Source organism: Rattus rattus, chromosome X, assembly GCF_011064425.1.
Source record: "Rattus rattus isolate New Zealand chromosome X, Rrattus_CSIRO_v1, whole genome shotgun sequence".
Taxonomy (NCBI): Eukaryota; Metazoa; Chordata; class Mammalia; order Rodentia; family Muridae; genus Rattus; species Rattus rattus.
This window is the reverse complement of record NC_046172.1, coordinates 97832945-97851899: the sequence shown is the minus strand read 5'-3', so window position 1 is coordinate 97851899 and position 18955 is coordinate 97832945. Positions and strand designations below refer to the sequence as shown.

Here is an 18955-nt window from a genome sequence, read left to right as displayed (position 1 = left end):
TATATGTGATTATATATGAACAATACAGTTTATAGATTTAATTTAATTAAGTACATTTTAGAAAAGTGGCTGAGGTTTGGGAATAGATGTATTTTAAAATTGAGATATACTGTTGCCCAGTAAAAAGAGGAAAAGAATCTCCCCATCTAACAAACCTACTATATTGACTTAAAATAATATTTGGAAGAGTAAGATTCATGGTATCAATGATTAATAATTTTGCTGCACAAATATAGTATATATTACCATTTCTTTGCCATTTGTGATCATTTTAAAGTAGATATGTGAGGAAAGGATAAAGAAACAAGTCTATCAATAAAACTATTCATTTTTGCTCCCTTAAATTGTAGGTGCATGGTATTGCTAGAAAATTGAAGTTATACAGATTTTTCCTATTTACTTCCTACAAGCATGAAAGCATCCCAATTTCTTGAAGCTCTTTTAGATCATATGGGAATGTATGGCCCTACTCAACTTCCAGGAGTCAATGACTAATCCAAACACAATTGAGGTATGTCCCAGATGGTTATAAATCATAAAGTTAACTTTAAGTATGCAAAATTACAAAACCTAACACATTCATAATTGTAACATTATAAGCAATTTAAGAATAGGATCCTTTGATAGACCATAATTAGATAAGAAAAACAATTAGATTCACCCATCAACCCACATCACAAAAAGAGTGTGGATCATTGATTTATATGTTTAAATTTTAACTAGTATAAAAGTTATGGGATAGAGCTAGAATGTGGAACTGGTCCTAACCCTTAAGCACATGTTTACCATCTAGTAAGTAGTCAGCTAAATGATCAAACTCTTTCCCTTTTCAAATGCACACACACGGGGGTTGGGGATTTAGCTCAGTGGTAGAGCGCTGTCAGCAAACGCAAAGAGTCCTGAGTTCGGTCCCCATCCGAAAAACAAAAACAAAAAAAAAAAAAAAATGCACACACACACACACACACACACACACACACACACACACAATGTGCATATCTGACTATGAAATGGAATATAATACTGTGTGTTTTAGTACTAAACTTTACCTACCCTAATTTAAGATTTATAAATCTTTAATTGTCCTAACCTGTCTTCAGGGAGGTATTTGGGTTAGATGATTCTCTTCTTAAAGGTAAAACATTAAGTGCCTGTGACTGCCAATCTAATCAATCAAAATTTGCTAATTTATTACAGATTTTATTACATATTATGCAGCAATTGCCAATGAATAACAGCTACTATTACCATCTTTTATTATTTTCTTAAGAGGAATAGCTACTTGATAACTGGATCTTCGTGTTTTGATTGTAGGAAGCTATATGTGAAAAACATTAAATGAGTCTGGATTTCTGCGCTAGTTTAAAAAGATGTGGACACAAGCCATTTTGTCAAAGGCACGTTACTAATGTCATTAAAGAAGAAATCTGTTTTCATGAAAGTAAAATGACATGGCAACCATAGCCATTTAGTCTGATAATAGTTTGTCTAGACATTTGTTTACATGACTTTATAGTATGAAGTTGTTTCAGCTTTTACACTACATGCACTCTGCAGCCTGTCATTACTGAATAATTCACCTTGTAACACCCACCCACCCTGTTGCCCTACCCATCTTTTGTAAAAAGCATTACTGACATTCTTTCCTCTAAGGCTTGTCTATCAACCTACCACAATTATTTAGGTTGCCTCCTAAGACACTGCAATCCATTTTCCTTCACTCACTTTTTTATTTTTATTTTTATTTTTATTTATTTATTTTTTTGCTATTTGGATCAGAACTGTACTCCCTTTCTCATTCCCCAGAAAATATCCAACATGTTCCAAAAGAATTTGATGTTAGGAGATGTATATTTATGAACTCATAAGGATACACTTTTGTATGAAATTTAAAATACCAACATGGAATTGCTGTGTGAGGCAATGCAGTTCTCAAAGCTTTCTGATTTCTATAGATAGTTATCCTACATTACATAGGCAAGGGCATTATTGACCCCCTGAAGAAGATATCTGTGGTTAAAATAAAAATACAGAAGAATGTTCCTGGAAGTAGGATTTCAAATGATACAAAGGGCCATGAAGACAGTTTGGAGTCAACAGATTTTTCTAGTTCTTCTCAAACTTAGACCATGCAACTGACAATGTATGCAGCAGAGTAACCTTAAGAATGATACTAAACAACAGCTAGATGTATACATGAAATGCAGCTTGCAAGCGTCTTTAGGAAGGTGCAGATGGCACAGTCTTAACCATAGCTGGGAGGGGGACTCAGCAGAAAAATAGAGATAGGTGCTGAGTAGCAGGACACAAACTGGACATTCCAGCTCTTCTACATCTTATTTGAAATCCTGTTTATACTATTCCAATTGTGAATTAAAATATCTGCTAGTTGCTAGTTAAATAATGGAACACCTTAAATTTGTTGTTGGTTGCAATGTAGGATGCTCTGCAGCTACGTTCTCCGTATCATAAGAAATCTTAAATGTTTGATCAAAGACAATGACAGATTGAATTGTGCAACATTCATTAGGCTGATGGTTGGTAATTTTCTTCTAAAATTCAGCAGTTACAACACATTGAAAAATAGTATAGGTGTTCTATAATCATGACAAATGATAATCTTTTTAAAATCATTAAAAAGTCAAAGTACATTATAATGTTTCAAAATGCTCAAGTAAAGGCAATTGATTATATAACTATTATATTATTACATTGTTTGTTATGATAATATCTTATTAACCCAAATATGTAAAATATTCATAGTTAGCTCATAGTTACCTAATTAATGAGCTAATTAAGCATTTATTTCATTAAACAGTAAGCTGTCAAGGATGCTCTGCTAAAATAATCTCAACACAAGTATTGTGTATCCTTGTTTCTTGAAGGATTTCACTGTTATATAAGTGAAGTGGCAAGGCACAGGTTAATGATACCAACCAAATAGTCTGCAGACTAAGGAGTCATTAGCTCCGGGAACTTAATTATTGTTTTGCAGCAGGGCTCAGCAATCCACAACTTTTAGTCTCAAGCTTTGGACAAATTTCAGAGCAGATGAAGATACTTGATATTGGTTGCTGACCATCTCCACCCTAAATTCTGCCTGGTTTTATGCTTCCTTCATTTGGAAACATACGTGGCTCTTATCTGGAGAAAATAAAAGGAAGCAGCAAGATGCCGAGCATTCTTTCTGGTTTCAGACTATTATTGAAGTTTGGGTATTTATTGGCCAAATTAAGAAAATTAGATCTTAATATTTCTAAATCGTTAATTCCAAGCAATATTGAGAACACTGCAAAAACCAGAATTTCAAGGCTTTTTTTTTTTTTTTAGAGAGAAATTCTATTGTCCTCTGTGAGCCACAGCAGTGGGTGTCGGCGCTAATATTTCTTAAATCCTTAGTGGATTCCTGGCACACTGTCACAGGTATCCAGCTTAAAATTAGGGGAATTTTTTTTTTGCACTGCTGGAGATTGGTCCTAATGCTTTGTACATGCTAGGCAAGTGCTCTATTGCAGCCGAGGACTTTCCGTTTTTATTTTGGAGAAATAGCTGGAGAAATAGCTATGTTCTTCTCAAGTAGCCTTGTAAGTACAAAGAAATGCTTTTTGTTTCCTTGCCTTACTCTATGAGAGCTTCTTTGGAAAGGGAGGGGGAAATTGGTTGGTGCCAATAACATTTGACAAACTATTCTATTCATAATGATGTTACGAAGATATTATGCCATTATGTATATATGAAATACTTTTGAACCCTAGCTGGCATCCAGGAGGATCTTAAAAATATCAGTTATCACTCTTCTTTTTCCTGTGAATTCATACTGCACCAAAGCCTGTCGTGATATTACCTGAAAAAGTCATCATTGTTATCCATTACGAGTCTACACGGCAGGAAAAAACCCAAATGACAACAGAGAAAGGGTTAACAGGTCTGTCTCTATTTTGCAGATAGAAAAAGTCTAAATACCCCAATTCCTACCTTGACATTGAAACCACAAGCTTTATTCACCTTCTGACTTTCAGGACTTACTTGAGTTGGGCTTACTTCTGTAGATGATAGGTGCTATTGGGAGAGAAATTATGTGCACATTGCAAATATTTTTTTTCACATTCCCAAAGGACCAGAAAAACAAGTTTACCGAATGAAAATCCTATGATCTACTTGCTATAGGGTGGGGTTGAGAGCTATAGTTGATTTCCCAAAAGAAAGGTGCCAAAAATTATATTCCTCTTAAAGGCCAGTGTGTGTGTGTGTGAGTGTGTGTGTGTGCCTGTGTGTGTGTGGGTATGTGCACTGCGTGCCTGTGTGTGTGTGTGTGGTGTGTTTGTGTTGTGTGTGTGTGTGGTTGTGTGTGTGTGTGTGTGTGTGTGTGTGTGTGTGTGTGTTGGGTATGTCCGTGTGTGTGTGTAGTGTATGCGTGTGTGGGTGGATGTACTGTGTGGTGGTGTGGGTTGGTGTTTGTGTTCTAGTCTTGTGGGTGGAGTTCTTGCGTGTGCGTGTTTGTGTGTGTGTGTGTATGTGTGTGCCTGTGTGTGTGTGGGTATGGCACTGCGTGCCTGTGTGTGTGTGTGTGTGTGAGTGTGTGTGTGTGTGTGTGTGTGTGTGTGACAGAAAGAGATGCTGAAAAAGAAGTGAAGAAATAATTTTCTGTGGGGCAAGTTAATTGCTATTTCTCATTATCCTTACAGGTGTAAAGACTCCAGGTAACAGTTTGTGTATAATGAATTAACGTTTTGTTTGTCAGAGTATATGATTTTTATATATACATATATGCATATATGTATTTATGTGTATCTATGAATGCATATTATAAATACAAATTTCTTAATGCAAACATTTAAAGTCTGTTTTTTTTCACCACTCTTTTATGTGAGGTCATGATCATCTGCAACAGACTGGGAGTGCAGAGATTACTCACTGCGCAACATTTTCTCCCCCCCCCCACCTCCCTGCAACATCGTAGTTCAATCCCATTTTCCCCAATGGACATTTTCCTTGCTTAGCAAGGAACAAGGTAATGTATATGGTACAAGGTATATGGTGAGGGGCATAAGCATTAAGGGAATCAGCTAAGACTTCCTTGGATGGGATTTACACAGGTAGATATTAGTGAAGATCCTGCCAAGCACTGGCAGTGATTCTGAACTAAATCAAATATCCTTCAACTGCAGAATGTCTCCTGCTGTGTTTGTTGGAGGGGGTGCCTGTCAATTAAAATAAGGGGTCTGTCTCCATCACAGTGTGAAGTGTCTTAGTCACCTAGGACCATCTAACAGGAAGCAAGACGCAACGGGCTCGGCGCAGAAAAGAAACAGACACAGAGACGTGTTTTGCAATGACGAACTTTATGTCGCACCAGGAACCAGCAACCTGTTCATGTTTAGCAATTCCGTGGTATGCTGTTAACACTGCTTGTCAGGTTAAGCTGAGCAAAGAGACGGGATAAGAGGCAGCCTTGGAGACTTTTCCATAGTCCTTTTTAAAATATAAAACTGTCACCAAAATGATTTCGGTAAGCTAATAAAAAGGCTCGCCGGATACCCTTAGACTATCCTCTTAAACTTACGTGACCATCAGCAACGCTGTTCAAATTCAGCCAGCAGCTGTTAGACCAAGACATAGATCCGCAGTGTGTTATCTCCCAGAGTTACGAGTGTTCCCTTAGACCCGCCGAAAATGAGGGTCGGTTTCAATGAGAACATAATAGAGATCATTTGCAATCCCCCCAGCCCCGCTCCCATTACTTCGAGCCCTGAGCCCCCTCCCACTTAGTCCGAGTCCGATTTCTTAATAAGGTGAGCAGTTAGCATCCCCCTACTGGATTGCACCCTCCTCGGTCCAACCCCTCGACCAGAGACCCTGCGTTCAGTTTACCTCCTCCTTCCCACCCTTCCTGATCTCCTCCCCTCCCTTACTTCAGAACCCCAACAGTCTTACTCCTCACAGCTTTCCCGAACGCGAGGGTCTCTAGATCCTTGCCTCCCTCTAGCGCCTACATCTCGAGTGCTGTCCTCCAACCTCCTCCAGACTCTGGGGTTGCATTACAGAAGCCTGCGTTCTTGTCTCCTTTCAGAGACCCCCACCACCCCGCGATTTGAGCGCTCTGAGTCGCTTCTCACCACCCTTCCCGAACCAGTGCGGTCCTCCAGGCTGCAACCATCCGGGACCTGTCCATGCTCCCCGACCCCATCCTCCGCCCAAATCTTTAAGGTCTGCGCTAGCAATGCCGCCCGGGGGCTCCAACTTACCGCTAGCGTCCGGGAGGAAGACCAGGCAGGTCGCCGCGGCGGCAGCTAGACGAGAAACGGACTCGGCTGCAATCGCCCAGCGGAGCCCGCGGCAGTCAGTGCGCTGCTCAGCGCTGCGCGCCGCAACCTTGCGTCTCAGCAGACGGAACGAAGGATGGAGGGAGCTCGGCGCGAAGGACAGCGCCGGCAAGTCGACCTCCTGTGGGCAACCTGCGCCCCCCGGAAAGGTTTGGCTGGGGATTGTTTCACTACCCTACTCTAGCATAGTAACTGACACCTCCAGCATCTCCGCGCCAATCGCTTCTTCTTTCTTCTTTGAAGGCCCCTAACTAACTACACTATTCTAAGCGGACGAAGACCACCACCGGAGCACCACGACGATCTCCACGACGCCGACGACAATCGATGTGCAGAACGAAGAAAAGTTCATATGTAATAGGAAGGTAAGGGATAGACAGGCCAAAGGAGCAACCAAGATCAACAATCTTGCTGCTCCAAGGGCTCAATCATTAAGATCGGTACACCTAAGGAAGCTTTCTCAGTGAGCACCAGAGCGCCTACCCAGAGCTGGTGAGGCTGCACCGGGCTCTTAGGCAAAACCAGGGATGAGGGGAGGAGTCACGAGGAGCCAAGAAGAGCCAATCAGTGCTCAGGGTTACACTGCTCCGGGCCTGTTTGGACCAGAATCTTTGCGATTCTGGAATCTGCTGGCAGGGGAGCCTGAGACCCTGTGGCGTAGGTGGAGAAGTGATTAATTTGATTCATAAGGTATAGGGACTCGGGGAAACTGAGGTCATTCATGGCAACAGAGAGGGGATGGGAAAATTCTCAAGATCGACCCTCAAAATTTAAACTTTAAACACATACTGCAGAGAGAGAGAAAGAGAAAGAGAGAGAGAGAGAGAGAGAGAGAGAGAGAGAGAGAGAGAGAGACAAAGAGAGAGACAGAGAGAGACAGAGAGAGACAGAGACAGAGACAGAAAGACAGAGAGAGAACAAGACACACAAGACAGAGAAAGAGGCACAGAGAATGATGGACATGGAAGAAGAAAAGAGACAGAGAGGAGAGAAAGACACGTAGACACATACACATTTCAGATAGAAATAGAGACAGAGATGGGGAGGAGGAGCTTTAGTTCCAGGAAGAGACTTTCAAAGTCTTATAAATTTCACTGATTCATAAAACTCCTCTCAGTCCGACTGTCATTCTTCTCTCCATCAGGAACAACTGACTCTGACAGGATCAACCATTAAAGGCCACAACTCGGCTTGATGGCCGGATATTTCACCCCAGCCCCTACTCTTAAATTCAAAGAGAGAAAGGGAGCCCCTTGACTTTCAAGACCTTGGAAAACAATTTTTAATTCATTCTTGATGTCTCCCCGCATACTCTGATAAGAGCTTAGAAATAAACCTTGAAGGTAGTTCATTCGGTTTTCTCTGGGAGCTGAAAAGATCTCCAACAGAAATTAGGAGGCACAGTTAGCTGCCCAGCCACTTCAAGGGCTATCAAGGCATAGACACAATAGTCAAGTTAGGGAGAAATGAAAGCTCTCTTTCGACAACTGCCCGTACCACTCAGCTGCAAGCCGGCAAGCAGAACCCTTCACCATTAACTCTCAGGTACCACTGGACAGGTGCCTGCTGTGTCGAGGCGGCAGTGCAGAGGCTGAACCAGGCCACCTGGTCAAGACACCCGAGTAACATGAAAAACAAGCATGAAATACCCCCACAGAGATAGACCAGATTTCTATGTAGACGGGGGTGACTAGAGGTGTGTGTGTGTGTGTCTCCGCAACAGGGACAGCTGCTTGGAGAGGTAAAGAGTGTTTCCCCACCGCTGCGAGGTAGCTGGACCAGAGTAAGAGACTAACTAGTACAGCTAGTTGGGACCTTAGGACAGGACAGTGATTAATTACATAGAAAGAGACTGCAAAGGTCGATGTAGAGGGCTTGAAGGTGCAAATCGAAAACGCAGAGAAAGGAAGGCAATTCTTCCTGCAACTCTGGGACTGTTGACCCAGAAGGTAGTAGAAGGTGGGTGGAGGTGGGTTGGAACATAGAGACTTGGGTCTCTTCTTTGTTCTGGGTGCCCCTGGGAGCCAAATCTTTTTTTTTTCTTTAGGGTTTGCAATAGGGCACTAACTGTATTATTGTAAGAAGGCCACCCGAGGATCGGGAGTCGCTCTATCTTTAATGAATTCAAATACTTTGCAAGGCTTTGAAATTTAATTCGGCAACAAACATACTGTCCACCACCACGACCACCACCCTCCCCCGCGCAAGGAAAGACCCTATCGCAGTTTGCTCGAAGCATCTGTTGAATGCTCCTGTATGATGCTTGCTACACAGGTGGTGGCGACAGCGCTGCCAAGTCCGCAGACTGCACCACACTTGCATCTGTGGGATCGCTTTGTTAGCGAAAAGTATTTTATAAATACCAAAGCGAAAACATATGTTTTCTCTTTAAAGAATTAAGCGCTCATCTTTTAAAACCCCCTACATTTTTTTAGGCTTGCGAATACGGAATACTTTTCATACTTTCTTTTCTATCGCGACTTCTCTTGACTATGTCGGAGGCTGAGGCGTTTGTATTACTTCAACATTGTCAATGTAAATCCCTATGCCATTCGCTATGCAATATCTCACTGAGGTTTGGAAGAAAGATACCGTCACCCAAAACCTGGTCTCTTTTGCTAGTTCCAGAGGAAACCGGCTTGGAGAAATTGACCGTGGCAAATGACAGACAGGTTAGAGGAGGGGGGTAACGAGAGCGATAGTTATACTTTTTTATTCCTTATGTCGCTCTTTAGACTACTCTTTCCATCCTGGAGAAAAAACAAATGTTTTGACAAGAGATAAGTGAAGCCCACCCTGTGTTTGGTGGGGCAGAAAGTTCGCAATAAGGGCAGTGAGTTGAAGAGCTCCAAGGTTTAGCATTTTGCGTTGCCTGAGAGCCGAGCCGCAGGCAAGCTTGCCTTTGAGCGGCGCTCTCGCCTAGGCCGGGAGCCGGTGATGCTGAGCTGGATCAGCATGCAGCCGGGTTTAGAGAGCTGGTTTCAGCCAGGAACAGTAGTTCCACTCTCTTGGTGTCTGTGGCATATCCCCAGCCAGTCTGTGTTCTCTAGGTAGGCAGACGCTTAGCTGAGAGTTGGTGATCTGAAGAGCTTGGGGATTTGGGTAACACTGGCCAGGGAGAGAGAATAAATACACCACGGGGCGACAGGTAGGACACACGTTAAATTTGGAGAAGTAAATTCTTATAAGTCTTTTCAGGTGTGCTCAGTTGTAGAGGTTTTTCTAGCACCTAAGGTATGCAGAGGGATTAGCCTGGGTTTTCTTTGTAGTCCCAACAGTTTTTCAAGTCTGGCGAAGTTGTGTTTGGGGAAAAAAACATTTGGATCAGTTCTTTCAGCATGATGCAAATGCCTTCTGATCCCGGGAACAGGAAGAGTCTCCAATAGTCTCACCGCTGGGTTTCTTCCCAGGGGCATTTCTCCCCTCTGCTACGCATATCTTTCCAAAACTATTGATTTAGAAATTCAGGAAGAATGTTAATAAATATGTTCTTAAGTAGGAAAAAGTCCTTCATCACATGAGACTTTGAGAACTTTCTTACAAATCCCAGCCATTGACAAATTACTAGTCATTATATAACTTCCCTGACCAGAGAGCCTATCTGCAAACACATCCCAAAAATTTCTCAGACAAATGTAAAAAATGAGTACCCCTAATTCTAGAAAACTACTTAAGGAAGATAGTTACACAGATCCAAAGATTTCAAACCAAATTTACCGGAACAACCCGCACCCCCCCCCACTTGTTTACCAGAGGATTAGAGATGCAAGGTGTTCTGATAACCCTTCTACCTACAGGTATGTTGTGCTTTGAAGCAAATTTTAAGAGCTAGAAATTTAAACAATTATGTAATTGTATCAAATAGTATTTTTTGGTATTGCGTATATTTTTTTACGTAAGCTAAAAAGAAGTCAGATCCATAGTATCCTTTATTGAATATACAGAATGTCTAAAGATAATCTTTTATAGTATTATTATGGCTCTTTGGTTTCCTCATTAATAGTCACCGAGTGATTAAAACTTAGATATAGCATATACAGACAGCTTATTATACATAAAGTCTTTAAAAATTTGGTTAAGTTTCTTTTTTTCAATGAAAAAGGCAGAATTCTATTGCTATGTAGGAAGGCAGGGGGCAGTCTCTGCTCATACCATTTGGACGGATTCACAGTTTAAAAAGAAAAGCAACAATGAGCTATAGGACACACTCACGAAAATGGAGATCAAAATCTAAAAATCTAAAAGCCTTTTTTTTTTTTTTTTTTGAGTGGAAGTAATAAAGTCCCAATTATGTATTTTCCCCATTTCTCATACAAAATCAGGTTTTCTGATTAAAACTCGGAGGTCCTTTTTATTGCGTGTTCGTGGGGGAATCGTATTGAGTGAATTTAACATTTTCTAATATTCTTCTAGTAATGAAATACCTAGTGGGGCTTCCAGTAGTACTGTATTTATTTTATTTTATTTCATCTTAGAGAGTGGGCTTCCGTATTGTTTTACAAGGGATGATCTTGGACTTTTGATCCCCCTGCCTCAATATGTATGTTTTAAAACAACAAACTATGCATGCAAATTTGAAGGTTAAAATCTAGAAAGGACACAAAGCTAGAAACAACTTTGATGTGATTATCGAGAGAAGTATGCATTGTCTTAGAGTACATCTATGCTATGACATATGTATTTTATGTTATGAGTATGAATTTTATCATAATCCCTTAAATGAGAAAGATAGCAATTGGCATCTTTTATTTAAATTAATCTAAGATTAAAAACTCAAGGTGTTCGTGATTTCTCTCTCAGGCTTTCCTGTTGACAAGCAGTTGTGCTAGCTGAACATTTTATTTTAACTCTTTCAGAATAGCATGATATCTAATTTCCGGTCCTACATTAATTGGGTATTTGATCATGAAACCAAAGGTTGGAGAGTTATTTAGTGTAATGAACTTCAGTTTTTTGATCTATCACTAATATCATCGCATTATTTCCAATAAAGTAGCCCTTCCTTGTTTCTTTCTCTCCCCCTCCCTCCTACTTTCCCTACTTCCCTTTTTCACTCCTGCTTTTACTTTTCTCCTCCTCTCTCTCCTGCCCTTTCCTCTCCCAATGTTAAAAACTGGCATGTAACCACATACTTTTATTCTTCTTCTTTTCCCCAAATATATCCTAGCACTTGGTTTAAAGGATACAAACAATAATAACTTTACTAATTCCTGTCACATCCAAGTTAGTATTGAAAGGTTATGCTCAAACTTGAACTTCATATAACCTTAATAGAAAAACAAAAACAAAACTGAAAGTGCTTTTACAATTGCCTCATGACACCAGAAGGATATGTCAGTTTGAATTGACCAGAATGAAAGTTAGGGATAAATGGGAAATGGTACACAGTCCTGAGCTTCCCTGTACCACTGTAGGTACAATGTAGGTTCCAGCATCTGGAAACATGTTTTTAAAAATAGGGATTGGCATGAAGATCAGTCTGTTGGTGTGATATGAGTGCTCAGAAGCTTAATTTAATCCTTACTCTTGCAATTTTATAAAACAGTGTACAACTGAGTTTTGTGTGATGTTTCCAGGGACATTATGAAGGACAACAGAATATAATAGTTCATCCAGTAGAAGGTTAAAGCCAGTGAAGTCCTGAGATAAGTTATATGAAGAGTAGGTAGAATCTTATATCTTCTGGGTATCATGATTCTCTATGGCCAGTTGACCAGATATTTGAAAGATTTTCTTACCATCCAGGAACTAATTTGTTTTGCAAGTTCACTATTCATTTTATTTATAGTGTACCCCTTAACTAGCATTTAAGAGCATCAAACTGGAAATGTCTGCATTCTGGCTCAATTGGAGTGTTTTTCCCCATCAGAATTGACTGGATGTTGCATGAACTCTTTCAGTATGTAGTGCTTTGTTGAATATCAACATGTTCCACCCTAACATGGCTAATCTCTTAGGGAATGTGTTAAAATGGAGAGTCATATGCGGGGATAAAATACAGGGCCAATGAGTAAAATTTTATGCTGCTTTGGATCCCAAATTTTAGAATGAATATATATATATATATATATATATCAGTCTAGTTTTAAATGATTACAAATAAAAGATTTTCTGTAAAATAAAGATAAAATTATGCACTGTATCCTGGTCATAGATTGTGCGTTGGTGTTTGTAAAGAGAAAGGAAAAGCCTCTTCTATCTAGTTCTGGAATATTGTTATTGCGCTTGACACACTCACGAGATACTGACTTCAATGCAAAAGGAGTTCTTGGAAGTTTGCTATCATGGAAAAAAAGAGTACTACCTTGAGATACCAACATTGTTTTTACAAGTCTAGAATGCCCTATAAGATAATCAAATCCAAAGTATAGCTTATTATTAAAAGACATAAATGGAACATAACTATGGAAAATTTGATACTTTAAACCAGTGCTTCTCAACCTGTGGTTTGTTATCTACTTTGAATATTAACAACTATATAAATGACTCTTTCAAGGAGTCACCTAAGACCATCAGAAATACAAATATTTATGTTATGATCATAGCAAAATAAAGCTATGAAGTCACAATAAAGAGAATTTTATGTTTTGGGGTCACTACAACATGAAGAAGTGTATTAAAACATTAAAGCATTAGGAAGGTTAAGAAACTTCAAAAGCCAAAACCAAGTTCCTTTTTGGTAATACTGTAATGTTTGTCAATGAGTTTAATATTATTTCAGTATCTTTGTCTAAGACTCTTGAAATTTGCACAAAGTTGTGTTCCAATCGTATGAATTGACATAGAGAATAAACTGAAGCACAACTAGAAATGTGTTGGGCAGATTTTGATTCCCAGCTAATCATTTTGTGTGACTTTATAAACTGCCAGGGGTTTTAAGCTAACTACAAAGAAGCATTTGAACCAATTCTAATTATACCATTGTTTTCTGTCAGAAGTGCTACAATCCACCAAAATGTGGTAAATTGGCATGAAGAATAAGTTGCAGAATATGTTGCGGTCAAGTTTTAAAAGTAGGGTTGGCTTTCTAAAATATGTAAGTCACCATGCTGTCTTTGTTTACTTGACTCTATTCTCTTTGGAAAAAAAAATCTCAGTAGTTATTGTTCTTTGGGGCTGGGAAGATGACTCAGTAGGGAAGAATATTACTCCACAGGTATGGGATTCTATTTTGAATATTAACTATATAAAAGGTGGATAATTGCATGTATGTTTGTAACTCAGCTCGACTGGCTTGGGAGAGAAGGAACTTTGGCCATCATTCTAAGTCCAGATTTAATGAATAATCCTGTCTCAAAACGATATGGAGGAGAGTGGAAGAGTAAGACAACATGATATCTTTCTTTGGCCTCTAAAAAAAGTACTTTCATGCAAGTGTGCAAAAACCATATCCAAATGCACCATACTACACTAAAAATAAAATTAATAGAGAACTTACTATTCTTTTTTTTTTTTTTTGGTTCTTTTTTTCCGGAGCTGGGGACCGAACCCAGGGCCTTGCGCTTCCTAGGTAAGCGCTCTACCACTGAGCTAAATCCCCAGCCCCGAGAACTTACTATTCTTTATTCATTTAGTGTTACAAGATTTTTACAAGGTAGATTTTAATTTAGATTCAAAACTAACCTCCACAAGTCAGTATATAATTTTATGTATCACTTCAAGCTGAACTACAGTAAATCCAAGCCACTAGTTCAGAATGATGTAAAGTTAAGCTTAGTTTAGAGAGCTGTTGCTTCTAGATTTCCCAGAGGCTGCAATGAATACAGTGCACATTAACTAGACACATTTTGTACCTCCAATGCACATGGGAAACTAAAACATCAAAGGTGTTAAAGAGCTCTCTAAATGAGAATTTGTAATTTAAAGAGAAAAAAGGCAGCTGGAATATTTAAATCACCTGTGAATATTAACACTAGTTGCCTTACAGATATGTAACAAAAGATGAAAGTGGATTGAGCTTATCACTATATGCTTTGTACATGGGAGTTTTCCTCCTAAAATATCCTCTGTTGATAATGTTAGTACTTCAGGAAAAGGTTCCTTCTGTCTTTATGCAATCATTAGATTAGAATATAAATAAGGAAACCTACATTTCATCGTAAAATGTTATCGAATAGAAATATGGAGTACACGATTTGCAGCAGCAATCAATGTCACTATCAGACTCACATCATTTGTTCTTTATTTGTTGATATCTAAACTTTCTCTGATAAATAAGTAACTGAGTTGAGCTAATTCAAATCTTATGTCAGAATATCTTTACAGAAGTGAGGAGGTTTAAAAAGCTCTTCACTTCTCTCATCTCTTAAAAAATCAGTGTAATGGAAGATTCTAGATATTGCAAACCAATGAAACAGCTATTAAAACCATGCTATGACCACTACCTTACACACCGAAACAACCTCATCATTTGGTCTCTCACTTGCAGAATTCTAACCGATATGAGGAATTACTTAGCTGATTTCCAAGCATCAATCACTTGCTCTATTAACATACATTTTAATTTTTTATAAGGTTTATTCCTGTTTCTTCTCATCATAATATATTTTTATAGAATTTAGACCTGCATTACAATTCAGCAAAAACTATTAGCTTACTGGCTTCTGCAAGATACTGGAAATAGAATAACCTAAGGGATATTTTTCCATGTACCCTAATATCCTATTAACTGTGTTCAGGTTGCAGATATTTTAATGAGGATGCTATACCAAACAGATTTAACATTATATTAAGCTGATTTTTTCCACATGAATAAATGTGAAGTGCTCCATTCATCTCCTCAGTATTTAAAGACCAAAGTAAGTTCCCAAATTGTGATGCTCTGAAAGCAAATTATAGAAAAGTATACTCTCTTAGCATTTTTACTATAAAAACACACGAATACACATAGACCAACACACATAGAAGTCCTTCATCTCTACGAGTAAAGCTTAACTAAAAGCAAAAACAAGACTATTGGCCTTTTACTGTCTAGTAACACTCCAATCTTGAACTCAAATGGCCCAACTCAAACTTTATTTTCTTTGCCCTTTACTTTTTTTAGACTATCCCTAATCAGTATTTTTATTTTATTTGTAGTTTCTGCAGTCCACAATTTATTCAAACTTCCTATTTTCTTTCTTATATTTTCTCTTCTCTCCTGCCCTTCCTCTTCCTCTTGCCAATCTTCTCCCTAATTTCTCCCCAGTACCTGCTTCTGCTTTCATGACATGCATACAGGTTATCTAGTTCCTTCTTCCCACTCCTTTAGACTGAATTTTTTTTGTAACAATATTTCAACATTATGGGAGACAGACAGATAGATAGATAGGTAGATAGATAGATAGATAGATAGATAGATAGATAGATAGATGATAGATAAGTAGATAGGTAATTTGTCTTTAGTTGTCTAGTTTATTTGATTGACATAATAAGTTCTTGTTTTATCCATTTTCCTGTGAAAATCATAATTTCATTATTTATGGCTAAATAAAGTTCCATTGTGCATATGTAGCACATTTTCAGTATCCATCTATCTGGTGATGGGCATCTTGACTGTATCCATATTTTAGCTATTGTGAAGAGTACACAAATAATCAATAGTCTTACTGATGAAGACTTGGACTTTTCAAAAATATAGCTGCCTTTTTATTTTTTAAGGAACTCCATATGGCTGGACCAATTTACATTCATCAGCAGTGTTTAAAGGTTCCCCCCTCCTCACATGCCTGACATTTGTTGTTTCCTTTCTTTATAAGATTTCTCTGTGTGTGTGTGTGTGTGTGTGTGTGAGAGAGAGAGAGAGAGAGAGAGAGAGAGAGAGAGAGAGAGAGAGAGAGAGAGAGAGAGAATTCCTTCATGGCTATATCAAATCTCCTGCAGCTCAAGCTACAGTTAGTTATAGTGTACCCAGTACGGATGATGGGAACCAAACTCTGAAAGGAACAGATGGTGTTCTGAACTGGAGAGTTCTCTCATTTGCCCCTGTTTGTTTTCTCAATGATAAATCAGTTTTAATTAGGACTTTTCTGGTCACTAAAGAAGTTGAAAAAATTTTAAAGTATTCATTAGTCATTTGTATCCTATTTAGTTCATTAATTTCTTTACACTTTATTGATTGGATGATTTTGTTCTTTTGTATTTAATAGTTGTATTTCTTTAGAGGATATATATTTATATATATGTAATCCGATTTCCAGATTCTTTTGGATTATTTCCTATGCAGTTGAAGCCATTTTCAGAAATTCCTGGTCTATGCACAAATTGTAAAATGTTTTACCTATTGTTTTCTTTATCAATTTCAGATCTTGCATTAAAGTCTTTCTATTTTTATTTAATTCAGTTCATGATGTGAAATATATGACCAGTATATAGCAACAAATCTGTAGATTGTCTACCTATTTTGCTTCCTTGTTGGTTCTTCTTTCTTCCACTCTTCTCCACCATATTTCTCCCACTTTTCCAACCCCTAACCCTAGATAAGAGAGAAAAATGGATAGACAGAAGAGGCAAAAGATCCCTGAATAAAGTCATAAGTCAGAAAGGGGGCCACATTATCATTAGACTACTTCCTACTTGCTCATTAAGAGCACTGAGCTCCCTTGGGCAAATTTAATCTTCAGCATTAGGATATCTAATTTTTTCTTTTGGTTTTTACTTTGTGTACTGTTACTTAACAAACTGTGACCAACAGTAACCAACAGAAACCAATAGCAACCAACAGCAACCAGCAGCAAGAAAAAAAAAAACCCCAAAAAAAAGAAAACAAACAAACAAAAAAATCAATCCACATCATCACCACTTGGGGAACTAGCATTTGTAGACCCTCTGAAAAGGCTCAAGAATTTCAAAAGTCACACAATCGCAGAAACTACCTATAACTGGCAAAATCACCATCCCTGCAGAGCAGGAGGCAAATCATAGTCACCTGCTATGACAATCTGAAGCAGCCCTGTGTCCAACACCTGGGATTTAAACCAAAACCTATTATTGTAATATCTCTATTTTTTTTAAAAGAAAACAGAATTCCAAAATTGTTACTACAAGATTGTTTTCAGTAATAGAGACATTTTCACAATATCAATGCTTTCAAGCCTTCACTTTCTAGTCCATACAGCCTTCTTTTGTTTCTTTATTCAGCATTGAAAAATTTCAATGTTAAGATGTTTTCAGGCCATTGATTATCTTTATTCTCATCTACTTTATTTTATTTTTGAAGTTAATGTGAAATGGTATTTTTGGGTTCAGGAATTCCAATAAACTTCATAATAGAAGTAGAAAGAAAAAGTAAAACAATCCCAAAGCCCATATGAAAATACAAACAACCCTAAATAGCCAACGCAGAAGTAATGCTGAAAGTATCTCTACCGGAGACCAGCTCCAGCCGCAAGGTTCAGGTCCAGAGTCAGGGAAGGAGTGTCTGTGAAAGTGAAGACACTGATCCCTGCTGACGTTCAAGCAAGTGGCCCCTGATTAGATCAAACCATCTTTATACAATCACAATCCTGCTCACCTGAGCAGTGATATCATTGGGTGTTTTATTAAAAGAAATCATTAAAAAGCTCCATCACTACATAACATCCCCAATAGTTTCCCTTCCTTCTTACCCCCTCCTGATGGATCAATCAACTCCTACCTTATTTTGCACTACAAAGCATAATTTAGGTAGCCACAAATAAGTGTCCAGCCAGGCATGTCCTGTAGACATGAGCATATACCCAGCTGATAGCAAATATATATATATATATATATATATATATATATATATATATATATGTGTGTGTGTGTGTGTGTGTGTGTGTTTATGCAAGGTGAGAGACAGAGTTAAATATTTGTGAGTATAAGTTCAATCATCATATAGCATTTCCCCATCATAATACTTTTTTAAAATTACAGAGACATGTTCACTGTACCAAGCAACCTTCCTTGATATGTACATATTACCGTGTTTTGAAGAACCATTTTTAAATCTCTATTGATTAGATATAGCTTCCCTGTTTTCTAAGTCTCCGTTGATCAGACATATCTTCCTCATTTTAAGTCGCTGTTGATTTGACAAGGCTTCCTCAATTTAAGTCTCTGTTGATCAGACATAGCGTCCTCAGAGCAGTTACGCAAGCAGGATCCACCATTCTGTACAACTCCTGTAGGTTTATTCGGTGTGACTGTAGCTGTATGAGAAAAACAGAATCATCTATAGGGTTTTCAGTCTGTGTGATCCCAGTCTTACCCATGACCAAAAAAGTGAAACTAAATATTGCTATGAGTATAAACAGTAGAGCAAAAGCAAGGAGAGCCTGTAGTAGACAGGCAAACTAGGTAATAGACATAGATGACAGCAAATTTACCACAGGCTCTTGCCAAGTGGGAACGGGTTTCCATGGGCATTGCCACAATAGAATTCCATCAGCAAAGCTCTCAAATGCTGTTACCTACAGATGCTGCAGGGCTATTGCCATCTCCCCTTCTTTTCCTTTTTAAATTGAAGGCGTTAGACATCATAAGCTACAACATGGATTTCTGAACTTACTTGCAGGAGGATGACTGGAAAAAGAATAACAAAAATAAGAAGTAAACCAACAGTAATTTCTCGCCTAATCAGCAAAGACCAAAATCCTCATCAGGAAACCTAGATTAGGTAGAATTGAAAAAGA

The 18955-nt window shown here is 38.5% G+C and overlaps 1 long non-coding RNA gene across 1 annotated transcript in view; it reads right to left on the bottom strand.

Moving 5' to 3' along the window:
* LOC116888855 overlaps positions 1 to 6810 on the bottom strand; it is a 105913-nt gene extending 99103 nt beyond the window's left edge. Inside the window, exon 1 of the long non-coding RNA XR_004386346.1 lies at positions 6246 to 6810. This is a non-coding gene — a long non-coding RNA (uncharacterized LOC116888855). The remainder of the gene's footprint in view (positions 1 to 6245) is intronic.
* Between the last annotated feature and the right edge of the window lie 12145 nt (positions 6811 to 18955).